General features: G+C 44.8%; 1 long non-coding RNA gene across 1 annotated transcript; it reads right to left on the bottom strand.

The window, feature by feature from the left end:
• Nucleotides 1-8,509: 8,509 nt before the first annotated feature.
• On the bottom strand, nucleotides 8,510-9,875 carry LOC309351238. Its single transcript, XR_014160760.1, has 2 exons — nucleotides 9,540-9,875; nucleotides 8,510-9,397 (listed from the first exon to the last, which is right to left on the bottom strand). It is a non-coding gene; the product is annotated as an uncharacterized lncRNA (long non-coding RNA).
• Nucleotides 9,876-14,086: the final 4,211 nt, after the last annotated feature.

Below are 14,086 nucleotides of genomic sequence, written 5' to 3'. Positions count from 1 at the left end.
CAACAATTGGAAATAAGCCCCACCAGAGCTTAATCATCCTCTTTATGCAGACGGAACCCAAAAAGCCTTTTTGCTTTGGTTGGGGGTGACTCTGGTGCACACCATGCGAATTGAAAGAAGCCCAATCAAAGCTTATTCATCGTGTAGAAACGCACATAGAAGCGAAAAGACGGTGTTTTGTTATTTTGGTCTCATTACATACTTTGCGAATTCTGGGTCAATGTGCATTTTCACCAAAGAACACGACTTGAAATAAGCGGCATCCAAGATTCTTCTTTCTATGTAGTTGGAACCCAAAACAACCTGTTTTGCTTTGTTATGGCATTTTACACTTCGCGTTGCTCTTTGTGGGTGAACAAACACGGAAAACATTCCAAGCTTATTCGTCCTCTTTCTATTGAGATGGAACCAAAACACGTGTGCTTGAATTGGGCTGATAACAAACCTTTCACTCTGTGATTTCTGGGTGAATGTGCATTCTAGTTCCAAAACCAACAATTGGAAATAAGCCCCAACAGAGCTTTATCATCTTCTTTTTATGTAGGTGGAACCCAATACTTTTTGCTTTGGTTGAGGGCGATTCTGGTGCACACCCAACAACACCATGCGAATTGAAAGAAACCCAATTCTACGCATATGGAAGCCAAAAGACGCTGTTTTGTTATTTTGGTCTAATTACATAAACTTTGCGAATTCTGGGTCAATGTGCATTTTCACCAAAGAACACGATTTGAAAAAAGAGAAAGCCAAGATTCTTCTTTCTATGTAGTTGGAACCCAAAACAACCTGTTTTGCTTTGTTATGGCATTTTACAATTCGCGTTGCTATTTCTGGGTGAATGAAAACCGAAAGAAAAATCCAAGCTTATTCGTCCTCTTTCTATTGAGATGGAACCAAGACTTCTCTCCTTAATTTGGGCTGATAACAAACCTTTCACTGCGATTTTTGGGTGAATGTGCATTCTAACGCGAAAAACAACAATTGGAAATAAGCCCCACCAGAGCTTAATAATCCTCTTTATGCAGACGGAACCCAAAAAGCCTTTTTGCTTTGGTTGGGGGTGATTCTGGGGCACACCATGCGAATTGAAAGAAGCCCAATCAAAGCTTATTCATCGTGTAGAAACGCACATAGAAGCGAAAAGACGGTGTTTTGTTATTTTGGTCTCATTACATAAACTTTGCGAATTATGGGTCAATGTGCATTTTCACCAAAGAACACGACTTGAAATAAGCGGCATCCAAGATTCTTCTTTCTATGTAGTTGGAACCCAAAACAACCTGTTATGCTTTGTTTTGGCATTACACTTTGCTATTTGTGGGTGAATGAACACTGAAACAAACAACACCACCATGCGAATTGAAAGAAGCCCAATCAAAGCTTATTCTTTCTACGCATATCGAAGCAAAAAGACGCTGTTTTGTTATTTTGGTCTAATTACATAAACTTTGCGATTTCTGGGTCAATGTGCATTTTCACCAAAGAACACGACATGAAATAAGCGGCATCCAAGATTCTTCTTTCTATGTAGTTGGAACCCAAAACAACCTGTTTTGCTTTGTTATGGCATTTTACACTTCGCGTTGCTCTTTCTGGGTGAACGAACACGGAAAACAATCCAAGCTTATTCGTCCTCTTTCTATTGAGATGGAACCAAAACACGTGTGCTTGAATTGGGCTGATAACAAACCTTTCACTCTGTAATTTCTGGGTGAATGTGCATTCTAGTTCCAAAACCAACAATTGGAAATAAGCCCCAACAGAGCTTTATCATCTTCTTTTTATGTAGGTGGAACCCAAAACTCCTTTTTCCTTTGGTTGAGGGCGATTCTGGTGCACACCCAACAACACCATGCGAATTGAAAGAAGCCCAATCAAAACTTATTCGTCGTCTTTCTACGCATATGGAAGCAAAAAGACGCTGTTTTGTTATTTTGGTCTAATTACATAAACTTTGCGAATTCTGGGTCAATGTGCATTTTCACCAAAGAACACGATTTGAAAAAAGAGAAAGCCAAGATTCTTCTTTCTATGTAGTTGGAACCCAAAACAACCTGTTTTGCTTTGTTATGGCATTTTACAATTCGCGTTGCTATTTCTGGGTGAATGAAAACCGAAAGAAAAATCCAAGCTTATTCGTCCTCTTTCTATTGAGATGGAACCAAGACTTCTCTCCTTAATTTGGGCTGATAACAAACCTTTCACTCTGCGATTTTTGGGTGAATGTGCATTCTAACGCGAAAAACAACAATTGGAAATAAGCCCCACCAGAGCTTAATCATCCTCTTTATGCAGACGGAACCCAAAAAGCCTTTTTGCTTTGGTTGGGGGTGATTCTGGTGCACACCATGCGAATTGAAAGAAGCCCAACCAAAGCTTATTCATCGTGTAGAAACGCACATAAAGCAAAAAGACGGTGTTTTGTTATTTTGGTCTCATTACATAAACTTTGCGAATTCTGGGTCAATGTGCATTTTCACCAAAGAACACGACTTGAAATAAGCGGCATCCAAGATTCTTCTTTCTATGTAGTTGGAACCCGAAACAACCTGTTATGCTTTGTTTTGGCATTACACTTTGCTATTTGTGGGTGAATGAACACTGAAACAAACAACACCACCATGCGAATTGAAAGAAGCCCAATCAAAGCTTATTCGTCTTCTTTCTACGCATATGGAAGCAAAAAGACGCTGTTTTGTTATTTTGGTCTAATTACATAAACTTTGCAAATTCTGGGTCAATGTGCATTTTCACCAAAGAACACGACTTGAAATAAGCGGCATCCAAGATTCTTCTTTCTATGTAGTTGGAACCCAAAACAACCTGTTTTGCTTTGTTATGGCATTTTACACTTCGCGTTGCTCTTTGTGGGTGAACGAACACGGAAAACAATCCAAGCTTATTCGTCCTCTTTCTATTGAGATGGAACCAAAACACGTGTGCTTGAATTGGGCTGATAACAAACCTTTCACTGTGATTTCTGGGTGAATGTGCATTCTAGTTCCAAAACCAACAATTGGAAATAGGTGGAACCCAAAACTCCTTTTTGCTTTGGTTGAGGGCGATTCTGGTGCACACCCAACAACACCATGCGAATTGAAAGAAGCCCAATCAAAACTTATTCATCGTCTTTCTACGCATATGGAAGCAAAAAGACGCTGTTTTGTTATTTTGGTCTAATTACATAAACTTTGCGAATTCTGGGTCAATGTGCATTTTCAGCAAAGAACACGATTTGAAAAAAGAGAAAGCCAAGATTCTTCTTTCTATGTAGTTGGAACCCAAAACAACCTGTTTTGCTTTGTTATGGCATTTTACAATTCGCGTTGCTATTTCTGGGTGAATGAAAACCGAAAGAAAAATCCAAGCTTATTGGTCCTCTTTCTATTGAGATGGAACCAAGACTTCTCTCCTTAATTTGGGCTGATAACAAACCTTTCACTGCGATTTTTGGGTGAATGTGCATTCTAACGCGAAAAACAACAATTGGAAATAAGCCCCACCAGAGCTTAATCATCCTCTTTATGCAGACGGAACCCAAAAGCCTTTTTGCTTTGGTTGGGGGTGATTCTGGGGCACACCATGCGAATTGAAAGAAGCCCAACCAAAGCTTATTCATCGTGTAGAAACGCACATAGAAGCAAAAAGACGGTGTTTTGTTATTTTGGTCTCATTACATAAACTTTGCGATTTCTGGGTCATTGTGCATTTTCACGAAAGAACACGACTTGAAATAAGCGGCATTCAAGATTCTTCTTTCTATGTAGTTGGAACCCGAAACAACCTGTTATGCTTTGTTTTGGCATTACACTTTGCTATTTGTGGGTGAATGAACACTGAAACAAACAAAACCACCATGCGAATTGAAAGAAGCCCAATCAAAGCTTATTCGTCTTCTTTCTACGCATATGGAAGCAAAAAGACGCTGTTTTGTTATTTTGGTCTAATTACATAAACTTTGCGATTTCTGGGTCAATGTGCATTTTCACCAAAGAACACGACTTGAAATAAGCGGCATCCAAGATTCTTCTTTCTATGTAGTTGGAACCCAAAACAACCTGTTTTGCTTTGTTATGGCATTTTACACTTCGCGTTGCTCTTTCTGGGTGAACGAACACGGAAAACAATCCAAGCTTATTCGCCCTCTTTCTATTGAGATGGAACCAAAACACGTGTGCTTGAATTGGGCTGATAACAAACCTTTCACTCTGTGATTTCTGGGTGAATGTGCATTCTAGTTCCAAAACCAACAATTGGAAATAAGCCCCAACAGAGCTTTATCATCTTCTTTTTATGTAGGTGGAACCCAAAACTCCTTTTTGCTTTGGTTGGGGGTGATTCTGGTGCACACCATGCGAATTGAAAGAAGCCCAATCAAAGCTTATTCATCGTGTAGAAACGCACATAGAAGCGAAAAGACGGTGTTTTGTTATTTTGGTCTCATTACATACACTTTGCGAATTCTGGGTCAATGTGCATTTACATCAAAGAACACGACTTGAAATAAGCAAAATCCAAGATTCTTCTTTCTATCTACATAGAACCCAAAACAACCTGTTATGCTTTGTTTTGGCATTACACTTTGCTATTTGTGGGTGAATGAACACTGAAACAAACAACAACACCATGCGAATTGAAAGAAGCCCAATCAAAGCTTATTCGTCTTCTTTCTACGCATATGGAAGCAAAAAGACGCTGTTTTGTTATTTTGGTCTAATTACATAAACTTTGCGATTTCTGGGTCAATGTGCATTTTCACCAAAGAACACGACTTGAAATAAGTGGCATCCAAGATTCTTCTTTCTATGTAGTTGGAACCCAAAACAACCTGTTTTGCTTTGTTATGGCATTTTACACTTCGCGTTGCTCTTTCTGGGTGAACAAACACGGAAAACAATCCAAGCTTATTCGTCCTCTTTCTATTGAGATGGAACCAAAACACGTGTGCTTGAATTGGGCTGATAACAAACCTTTCACTCTGTGATTTCTGGGTGAATGTGCATTCTAGTTCCAAAACCAACAATTTGACTTGTTCACCAAGATGGCCCACTTCATTCCTTGCGCGAAGGTGGCCACGGCGGAGCAGACCGCTAAGCTGTTCATAGACCACGTGTTCAAGGTGCACGGCCTGCCACGGTCTATCTTGTCCGACCGGGGGCGCCAGTTCATCTCCAACTTCTGGCAGAAGCTGATGGGCATCCTGAACGTCAAGGTCAGCCCGGCGTCGGCGAGACACCCGCAGACCAACGGACAGGCGGAGAGGGTCAACGCCATCATGCAGCAGTACCTGAGATGCTACGCGAACCAGCAACCCTCGACCTGGGTGGACTACCTACCGCTGGCCAAGTTTGCCTAGAACAACACGAAGCACGTGTCCACGGGGGTGACACCATTTTTCGCCAACAATGGGCGGCATCCCAGAACCTTCCCGGGTTTGGAGAAAGTGAGGGAGGGGGAGCCGCAGGGAGCAGAGGCCGTGGCAGCGGAGTTGCAGGAGGTCCACGAGCAGCTCAGGAGGCAGTTAGAGCTAGCAAAACAGGCTTACAAGGTGCAGGCAGACCGACACAGGAGAGTTGGGGAGGACATCCAGGTGGGAGACTGGGTCTGGTTAGCAGCCCAGGCAGTCCCGGCCAGATCGTTGGCCAAGAAGAAGCTCGGACACAAGCAGCTAGGGCCTTACCAAGTCGAGGCGCAGATCAACCCAGTGGCCTTCCGGTTGACACTCCCGGAGGGGTCCAGAATGCACCCGGTCTTTCATAGATCAGTGCTCACGCCCTACAGGGCCCCTCACAGGTTTCAGGCGCCAGGGACAGCACCAGACCCGTTCAGGGAAGCGCCCACAAAGGGGGGGTCGCCCAGAGGGGAGCCACTCAATGAAGCCACAGAGATTTTAGACTGAAGGTGGGGGGAGGAAGGGATTGAATATCTCCTCGCCACAGAGGACACCCCGGCCAGCGCCAACAGGTGGGTGCCGGATTATGCAGTGGAGAAACAGTGGCTCAAAGACGAATTCCATACACTTTTCCCGCACAAGCCCATGCCAGCGGACTTTTTCGACGACTGTCTATTCACACCCACACTTTCGGCCAGCACTTTCCAGGGTTTCTCTTCAGCTGAGGAGTCGGCCCCAGGAGACAGTTCCCCAGAGGGATCGCTCTCAGGGTCTGGCACGGGGGGATCTTATTGGTGGGAGGACCAGCCCGAGGTGGGCTTGCGCAGAGACCTGCTGAAGGGACCCTGGGACGAGGGGTCGCCCCTGGCGACAGGGGGAGAGGGGGTCTTGGGTGATTTGGGGGCGGCTCCAGGTTTCGAACAGACCGCCCAGGAGATGGAAGCAGAGGAGATCGCCGTCGATGAGCCCATGCAGGACTTCCCGGACTTATCCCGATGGCTGCAAGCCACCGGGGACGAACTGTATCCAGCGCTCACCCCCACAACACTGGAGCTCCCGGAACCCACACCTGGAGAGGGGGAGGGGGGAAGGAGGGGCTTCGAGGGGGGGAAGGATGTCAGGGGTTCAGGAGCAGAGACACAGGAGAAGGAGCAAATGGAGAGTGAGGAGGAGGAATCCGAGGGGGGTGTAGGCAGTGACAGTGGTCAGAGAGATTCCACGAGTCTCTCCAGCGAATCGGAAGATTCACAGAGAGGAGCGCCGATGGCCAGGGCAAGGGGGATGCCAAGGGGGAAACCCCAGAAGGAAGGGGCCAGCGGGGACTCCCTGAGCAGCAGTTGGAAATCAGGACCAGCGTCCCCACCAGAGCGTAGTGGGGGGGAGGAGTCCCAGGCATCGGGACCAGTCTTCTCACCACCAGAGGGAGGAGATGAGTCAGGATTGGCCACGCCTTCATCGGAGAGCGGGGAAACGGTCAAGAGGAAAGTCACCGGCTGGGCGCGCGTGCCAAGTTCAAATGTACAGGCGAGCGGCACAGCAGGTAGCCCGGATAGGGAGCCAGGTCCTAAAGCCCGCCGGAAGGAAGGGCAAGACTCAGGGGGGTCAGCGTCAGAAGAGTCCAGGAGGGAGGAAACCCCAGGGGGCAGAAGGACCCAGAGGAGGAAGGAACAGCGCAGGAGGTGGAGCCGGGCTAGGATCTTAAACTGGTGCGGAAGGGGTAGTGACTCAGAGGGGACTTCGCAGGTCTAGGGCCAAGACGTAGGGCTGCACGCTCTGGGGTTTGAAATGGAAACTAAACTTCAATAAAGACTCTTGTCGGGCGTTGGTCCTCTGTGAGCTGGGACCTAGAGGCAGCTCTGACACCATACATCCATTTTATTTATATACATATATCCATGCATATATGTAGATAGATACACATACATATATCCACATATCCATTTTATGTACACACACACACACACAGAGTCAAACCTTGGTTGTCAAACATAATCCATTCCGGAAGCCTGTTCGGCTTCCAAAACATTAGACAACCAAAGCATGGCTTCCAATTTACTGCAAGAGCTTCTTGCACTCAAGCAGAAGCTGCGTTGGACGTTTGACTTCCAAAAACTGGAGCATTTAGTTCCAGGTTTTCAGCATTCTGGAGCCGAAACATTCCAAAACGGAGCCGTCTGGGAACTGAGGTTTGACTGTATATGCATGTGCGTGCGCGCACACACACATGTATCAATTTTATAGATCTATGATACACACACACACATGCATGCATACATACACACGCATACACACGCATACACACACACACACACACACACACACTGTAGGGGAAACACGGAAGACCATGGTAAATCCAAGGAGTTAAGATGGCATGTCCCTTTCGCTTTTACATCCGCGGTTTAAGGTTTGCTAAAACATGATAGTATAATTTGTTTTTCACACACCTGTGTCAGCAGTTTTCTGGGTCCCCTGTGTTCTAAGTGCTGATTGGCTAGTGGGGAGGATACCCAGTTGCAGTGAATTGGGTTGGAGACTCTCAGCTGCTCTGCATTAGTTGCACCCGGTGTCCCGGGCTGATTATGAGTGATGCCTGCTAACCAGGTGCAATCAATCAAATCAAAGTTGTCTATAAAAGCTGTAGGCTGAAGGGGCTCAGTGAGCTTCTTCACAAATGGAGGTACCATATGCTGTGAGACTGTCGGCCGGGGGTCTCTCTCGCTGCTCTACCTGAAGCTCCAGGCAGCTGAAGGGGAGATTGTGTGTGCTCTCTGGTATGCTATAATTTGTGTTTTGTATGCCTGCTGCTATCTGTTAACCTTATGCAAATAAAGCATTGCTTATTCTTCATCCACTGGCGTGCTTATTGGCTCCAGATCCAGAAATAACCCAGCAGAACATATACAGTGCTTTTTTTCTGGCAGAACATATACAGTGCTTTTTTTCTGGGGGGGACGCAGGGGAATGCATACTCATAAAACATTTTGTGAATGTACTTTTGTCCATTTACTGTATTTATTTTTCCCGGTTTGAACTATAAAATGGTGATTTTCTTGAGTCAAAATGAGAGTACCCCCAATCATTTTTTTTAGAAAAGCACTGCATATATACACACACATATACATATATCCATTTTATTTTTATATATTTACAAACGGACACCTATATCTAGGTATGTATATTCCTGTATATAAACTTCCGCGGCCCACCCGCACCATCCCTCCGCCAAGGGGCACGAGAGGAAGGCCACTGGGGGAGAAAGGCAGGTGAGGACGAGGCGGGGGGCGGGGCTGCCCCCTGGGGAGAGCGGGGTCGAGAGAGAGTGGGCTGGATAAAGAGAGAGGGCCAGCCTGGCTCGGCACGTCTCTGCTGGCCCAACGTCGCAGCGCCTCTTCCGCCCTTTCCCCTCCCCTTCCTGTGCTCATGCCTCTCCTCCGGTGGCACCTCCTTCCGGTACCCCTGCCCTCGCCCAACATGGCGGCAGCACAGCTTCTTCCGCCCTTTCCCCTCCCCTTCCTGTGCTCATGCCTCTCCTCCGGTGGCACCTCCTTCCGGTACCCCTGCCCTCGCCCAACATGGCGACAGCACAGCCTCTTCCGCCCATTTCCCTCCCCTTCCTGTCGTCTTGCTTCTCCTCCGGTGGCATCTTCTTCCGGTACCCCTGCTCTCGCCCAACATGGCGGCAGCACAGCCTCTTCCGCCCTTCCGAGTTAGGAGTGCAGAAAAAGGTGAAACTGCCATGAAAAGGAGAGGAGGAGTGTGTGTGTGTGTGTGAGTGTGAGTGAGACAGGGAGCATCCTAGTAGAGATGGAAGGGGAACCCAAGGGTCATCTAGTCCAACCCTCTGCAAAGAAGCTCAGAGCTACAATTCCCAGGTCTTCTTTGGGAATTCTATGGGAAGAGTTTCTACATTCATGAGCATTCACTTAGAGTGCGCTCATGTTTTTACCTTTTATTGAAAGCAGCCACAAGTGACTTGGGTGGAGTATAAATAATAAAATTATATTGCTCCTGCTGCTGTTCTTCTCGTAGCCTAACTCAAATCCAACCCAATACCAAACCTTAACCCTAATGCTCACCCTAACTCAAACCTAATCCTCACTCTAACCCTAACCTTAACCCAAACCTAAGCCTCAGTCTAAACCTAAGCCTAATTTAACCCTAACCCTAAGTAATAAAATTATATTTCTCCTGCTGCTGTTCTTCTCTTACTGTAACTCAACCCCAACTCTAACTCTAACTCTTAATCCTAATCCAACTCAAACCCAACTCTCACTGTAACCCTAACCTTTACCCAAACCTAATCCTAAACGCTTTGCTTCCTTTTGTGGTGTTTTGTGTTATTGCTTCATTTCGTAGGTCATGAGGCTTTCTTTGTTTCTTGTGGTGTTGCTTCATTTAGCAGTTTTTTAATTGGCTTTTGTGTTTCTTTTGGTATTGCATCATCTTCATAGGTTGTTTGGATTTCTGATTAATTTGCTTTGGATTTCTGGTAGCTCTGCTTCTTTATGATTTGTTTCTGTGTTTCTGGTGTTTTGGCTTGGTTATGTCATAAAATTGAAGAAATACCACCAGAAGCACAAAAACCAAGAAATATTCCCAAAATGAGGCAAAACCAGGAGACATGAAAACCAAGAAACAATCTCACCCAAAACCGCAGAACCATTCAAAGTAAAAGAAGCAAAACAATTAAATGCAAAAAACAAGCAAAACCACCCCAAATTAAACAAATCAGCAGAAAACAAAAAAGAAGCAGTAAAGCCACCAATTACAAAGCAATGCCACAAGAAACTGGAAACCAGTTTTTAAAAAGCAAAACCAGAAACTCAACAAGCATGCAATTTATGGGAGTCCAAAAGCACTTCAAGCAACAGAAATTAACCAACATAGCATACTAGTTTTCACTTAGTCTTGGATTTCTGGTGAATGTGCTTCATTTGCAGCTGGCTTCGTTTTTTTCCAGTGGTTTAGCTTGTTTTTTGGACTTTTGCTTTATTGCTTCTTTTGAGAAGTTTTCTTGTTTTTGCATTCTGGTGGTAATACTTTTGAATGTTTTGGGGGTTTCTGGTGAATCTGCTTTGTTTGGGATTGGCTGGCTTCTTTGTCAGTTTCCATTGATGTTGCTTTTACATGGTTCTTCTGCTTCTTTTCAGTAGGTTTTTGTGTTTTTAGTGGTTGACTTCATTGTTGGAATGGTCATTAGACATTTCTGGTGGTTTTGCTTCATTTCTGGTGGTTTTCCTTTTATTCTTGGGATTATCGGATCTCATACAAATTAATATTCTCAAAGGTGCAAAACCCAAAAAACCTGGAAATGAAGCAAACTCACCATAAATCCAGCACCCAATCTGTTATGTTCTAACCTTGGATCCTAGAATGCAACAACTGATTGGTCTTTTCCTGCAGGCCAATCAGGCTCCAAGAGGGAAGCAGAGTTAGCCAGTCAGACGAGACTCATTGTGTAAATAATGTATATAAAAGCCTGAGGTTGGGGGGGGGCAATAAAAAGCATGAAATACATACAAGACTCTGAGTATATTTCACAATCGTAATTTATATAAAAGAATCTATGAAACGAAAACCACAGAAAAAATTCAACATAATCCCAAAAACAAACCAGAAACAACAGAAACAAACCACATCCACCAAAGATGAGAAAACCAATTGAATAGAACCACAAGAAACCCACACAGTAAACATCTCAGGGAAAAGCGAAATCACCCCCACACCATGCAAAACTAAGGTTTAACTGGCTTTGGGGTTTCTGCGCAATTTACTTTTCACCCCTTGTTGGGGGTTTCTGGTGGTATTTCTTCTGCTTCTCACATTTCTGCTTCTTTTCAATTGGTTTTGGGATTCTGGTGAATTTGGTAATGATTTGATTGAAGTCTCTGTCTGGCGATTTTCCTTTTTCATGAATTCCTTCCTTGTTGGGTTTCTGGTATCTCACTTTTGGTTTTCACATTTCTCTTAGTTTTGCTACGTTTCAGGTAGTTTGTTTACTTTTTGGAATTATCCAGTCTCATAAAAATGAAGCAATATCATTAGAAGCTTAAAAAGCATGAAAAAAACCCCAGGCACTAACCCTAACCCTGAACATCCACCTATCCCCTGCCCTAACCCTAACCCTGATATTCTGGTCATCCATCTTGGGGATAACAATCTGGTGAGGTAAATTCAGTTGAGATCACTAAATATCTCCATCAGCTGTGCTTCCTCATCCCTGAGCTTATCATAGTTTGGTTTGGAATGTTGTAGAGGTGCTTATGGAGTGGGGGCAGCCTTCCTAAGAAGGTGGATGGGCAAGACATAAAGCTAATCATTCTACAATGATGTTTGTGTCTGAAAATGTGGGTGCTTATATCCCTCATGGCAGAATTATGTTCTGTGCCCCACAGTTGTATAGACCTGGTGGTATGCATCGTTCTGAGTTGGGTTGTGACATGATTCTTAAGTATCTGCAAAGAGCTCTGTTTGAGCACTTGTGTGTTTGTGGGTGGAGGTGAACAAGCACACCTGCCCAGACTTAATTTGATTTGGTTACATTGGTCGAATCTGACTAGTTTTGCCGATCCTCAAGTTGTTATATTTAATAAATACAACCTATTTATCCACTTTTGGTTGTCTTTGACTCTTCCTCCTGATGTGCTAGGAACCACTCCATTTGGGGGGCACTGCAAAACATGCGGTTTTTACTGCAAACATTTTGCCAGACTTTGGCCTTGATTTGGAGTGAATCAGGCGATGTTGGGTTTTGGGGTGACCTTATGACCCCTGTCACTTACTTGGTTTGTTGGGCAAAATGCTACAAAAATGCTACAATGTCTGGCAAAATGCTACAAAACTTTTGCCAGACTTTGGCACCAGTTTGGAGTGAATCGGACAATGTTGGGTTTTGGATATTAATTATGAACCCCGGTTTGAAGTATCAATTACTCTGTTTATGGGGTGTTACAAAATGTGAGGGTTTTGCTGCAGAACTTTTGCCAAACATCAGTTTTGATGGGATCCCAGATTTGGGGGTTTGTAGTTAAATGAAGCATTCTTTCAGTGCTTCTTGGGAAATGTTCAGTTTCCGTCAGATCAAACTAATACTACTGGATAAAATTATATGGTTGTTGATTATCAGACAGTTCTCCCATTTATCAAGGAAAACGTCTGTTATGGGTGGCTTTTGCTTGGTGTGTGTGACTGTTGACAGACAGATTTGAAAAGGAACACAGCTTCCTCTGTTTGTCTCACAGTAACTTACTGGCCTTTTTGATTATGCAGCCCAACACTTCCAGCTGGATTCCGAGGACAGGAAATGATTCTGCTAAAGGCTTTCAGTGAATATAATTCCAGTTGATTTGTTTTAATGGTCACATAAAGGCACTTTCTTTGGTTATAAAATGATGTTGTGAGTCTTATATCTGAACAGTCAATAAACTCCCTCCCCCACAGAAACGCTTGTCTTACTTTTTCTTCTTCTTGGCATCCATACTTACATGTTTGTTTAAAGAAAGACTAACCCCACCCCGAACCCCACCTCCAGCTTTCATCTTATTATTCTAGTGACTAGTCAGTGTTCATAGCAACAGTTGCTTTTGTTACTAGACAAACTGCCCTTGAAAGACAGTTACTATGAACTACATGTGTCTTCTTGATATATAAGGTTGTTGCTAGTTTCTGCAAAACACTTCTTTATCTTTCAACAAGAAATAAATGAATAGGAGGCTGCTCTAAGGAAGAAGTGTGATTGCATCTGGAATATCAGACTCTCTGTATTTTTATTTATTTACTTGATTTAGGGGTGGCCGCTTCACCCCCTGGCCAAATAACTGAGCTTCTTGGGATCATCCTGCCATGCTGTGAGCTACTACATTATCCTGCACTTCCTTCCTTAGAGAATAAAAAAACTGAGGCAAATTTCCAGTCTAAACAGGCTACACAAAAAGAAACAGCAGTGATTCTTTATGTATGACTTGTGCTTGAGCGCCTGATATCTCAGAAAATCAACATCAGTGTGGGTGGGTGGGTCAGGGCATTTCCGAAATGTTATGATAGATGGAGCCATGGGTGTAGCCAAGGGGGTGTGTGCAAATAAATAAAAATAAATAAAAATACATAGCTATCTGAGGTTCTGCACCCCCTAACAAAAGGCCTGCCCCCCGTAACAAAAATCCTAGCTACGCCCATGGATGGAGCCAACTACAGTAATTCTGGTTTTGTCCCCACCCAGAAGTGTAGCATATGTGGGCCGTGGGGGCACAAATTTTTGACCCTGGGCACAATTGTGTCAGGGGGCACAAACAGGTGCCCCCACAGCAGGCTCCCTCATTGGTGCCTGGCTCCGTGTGAGAAGGTGCTGACCTAAGCTGCTGTGCTTCTGCTGGCCACAGCTCTGTCCTTAGGTCAGGCCTGACCCGGGGTAGAGAGCAGGAGGGTGGGTGGCCGCAGTGCACCTCGCTCCCAGTCACAGCAGCAGCTCCGCCTCCGGGTCACATCTGACCTGGCGCACTCAAGGAGCCTGAGCAGCAGCTTCCCTGCCCCTCTCCTCCCCTGGACATGTGGGGCATGCCCCTCTCCCCTCGTTGAGTTCTGCAAAGGCAGCCCTGAGACTGAGGAGGAAAGAGCTCACTGCTCATGCCAACCCTAGAGAGGATGTAAGAAAGAAGCAGGCTGTTGGAGGACAGCCGAGAAACAATTGAGCTTGGT

The sequence above is a fragment of the Podarcis erhardii genome (genome assembly GCF_964252035.2).
Source record: "Podarcis erhardii genome assembly, chromosome: 10".
Taxonomy (NCBI): Eukaryota; Metazoa; Chordata; class Lepidosauria; order Squamata; family Lacertidae; genus Podarcis; species Podarcis erhardii.
The sequence above is the reverse complement of the archived record's forward strand: the minus strand, read 5'-3'. Positions and strand labels throughout refer to the sequence as shown.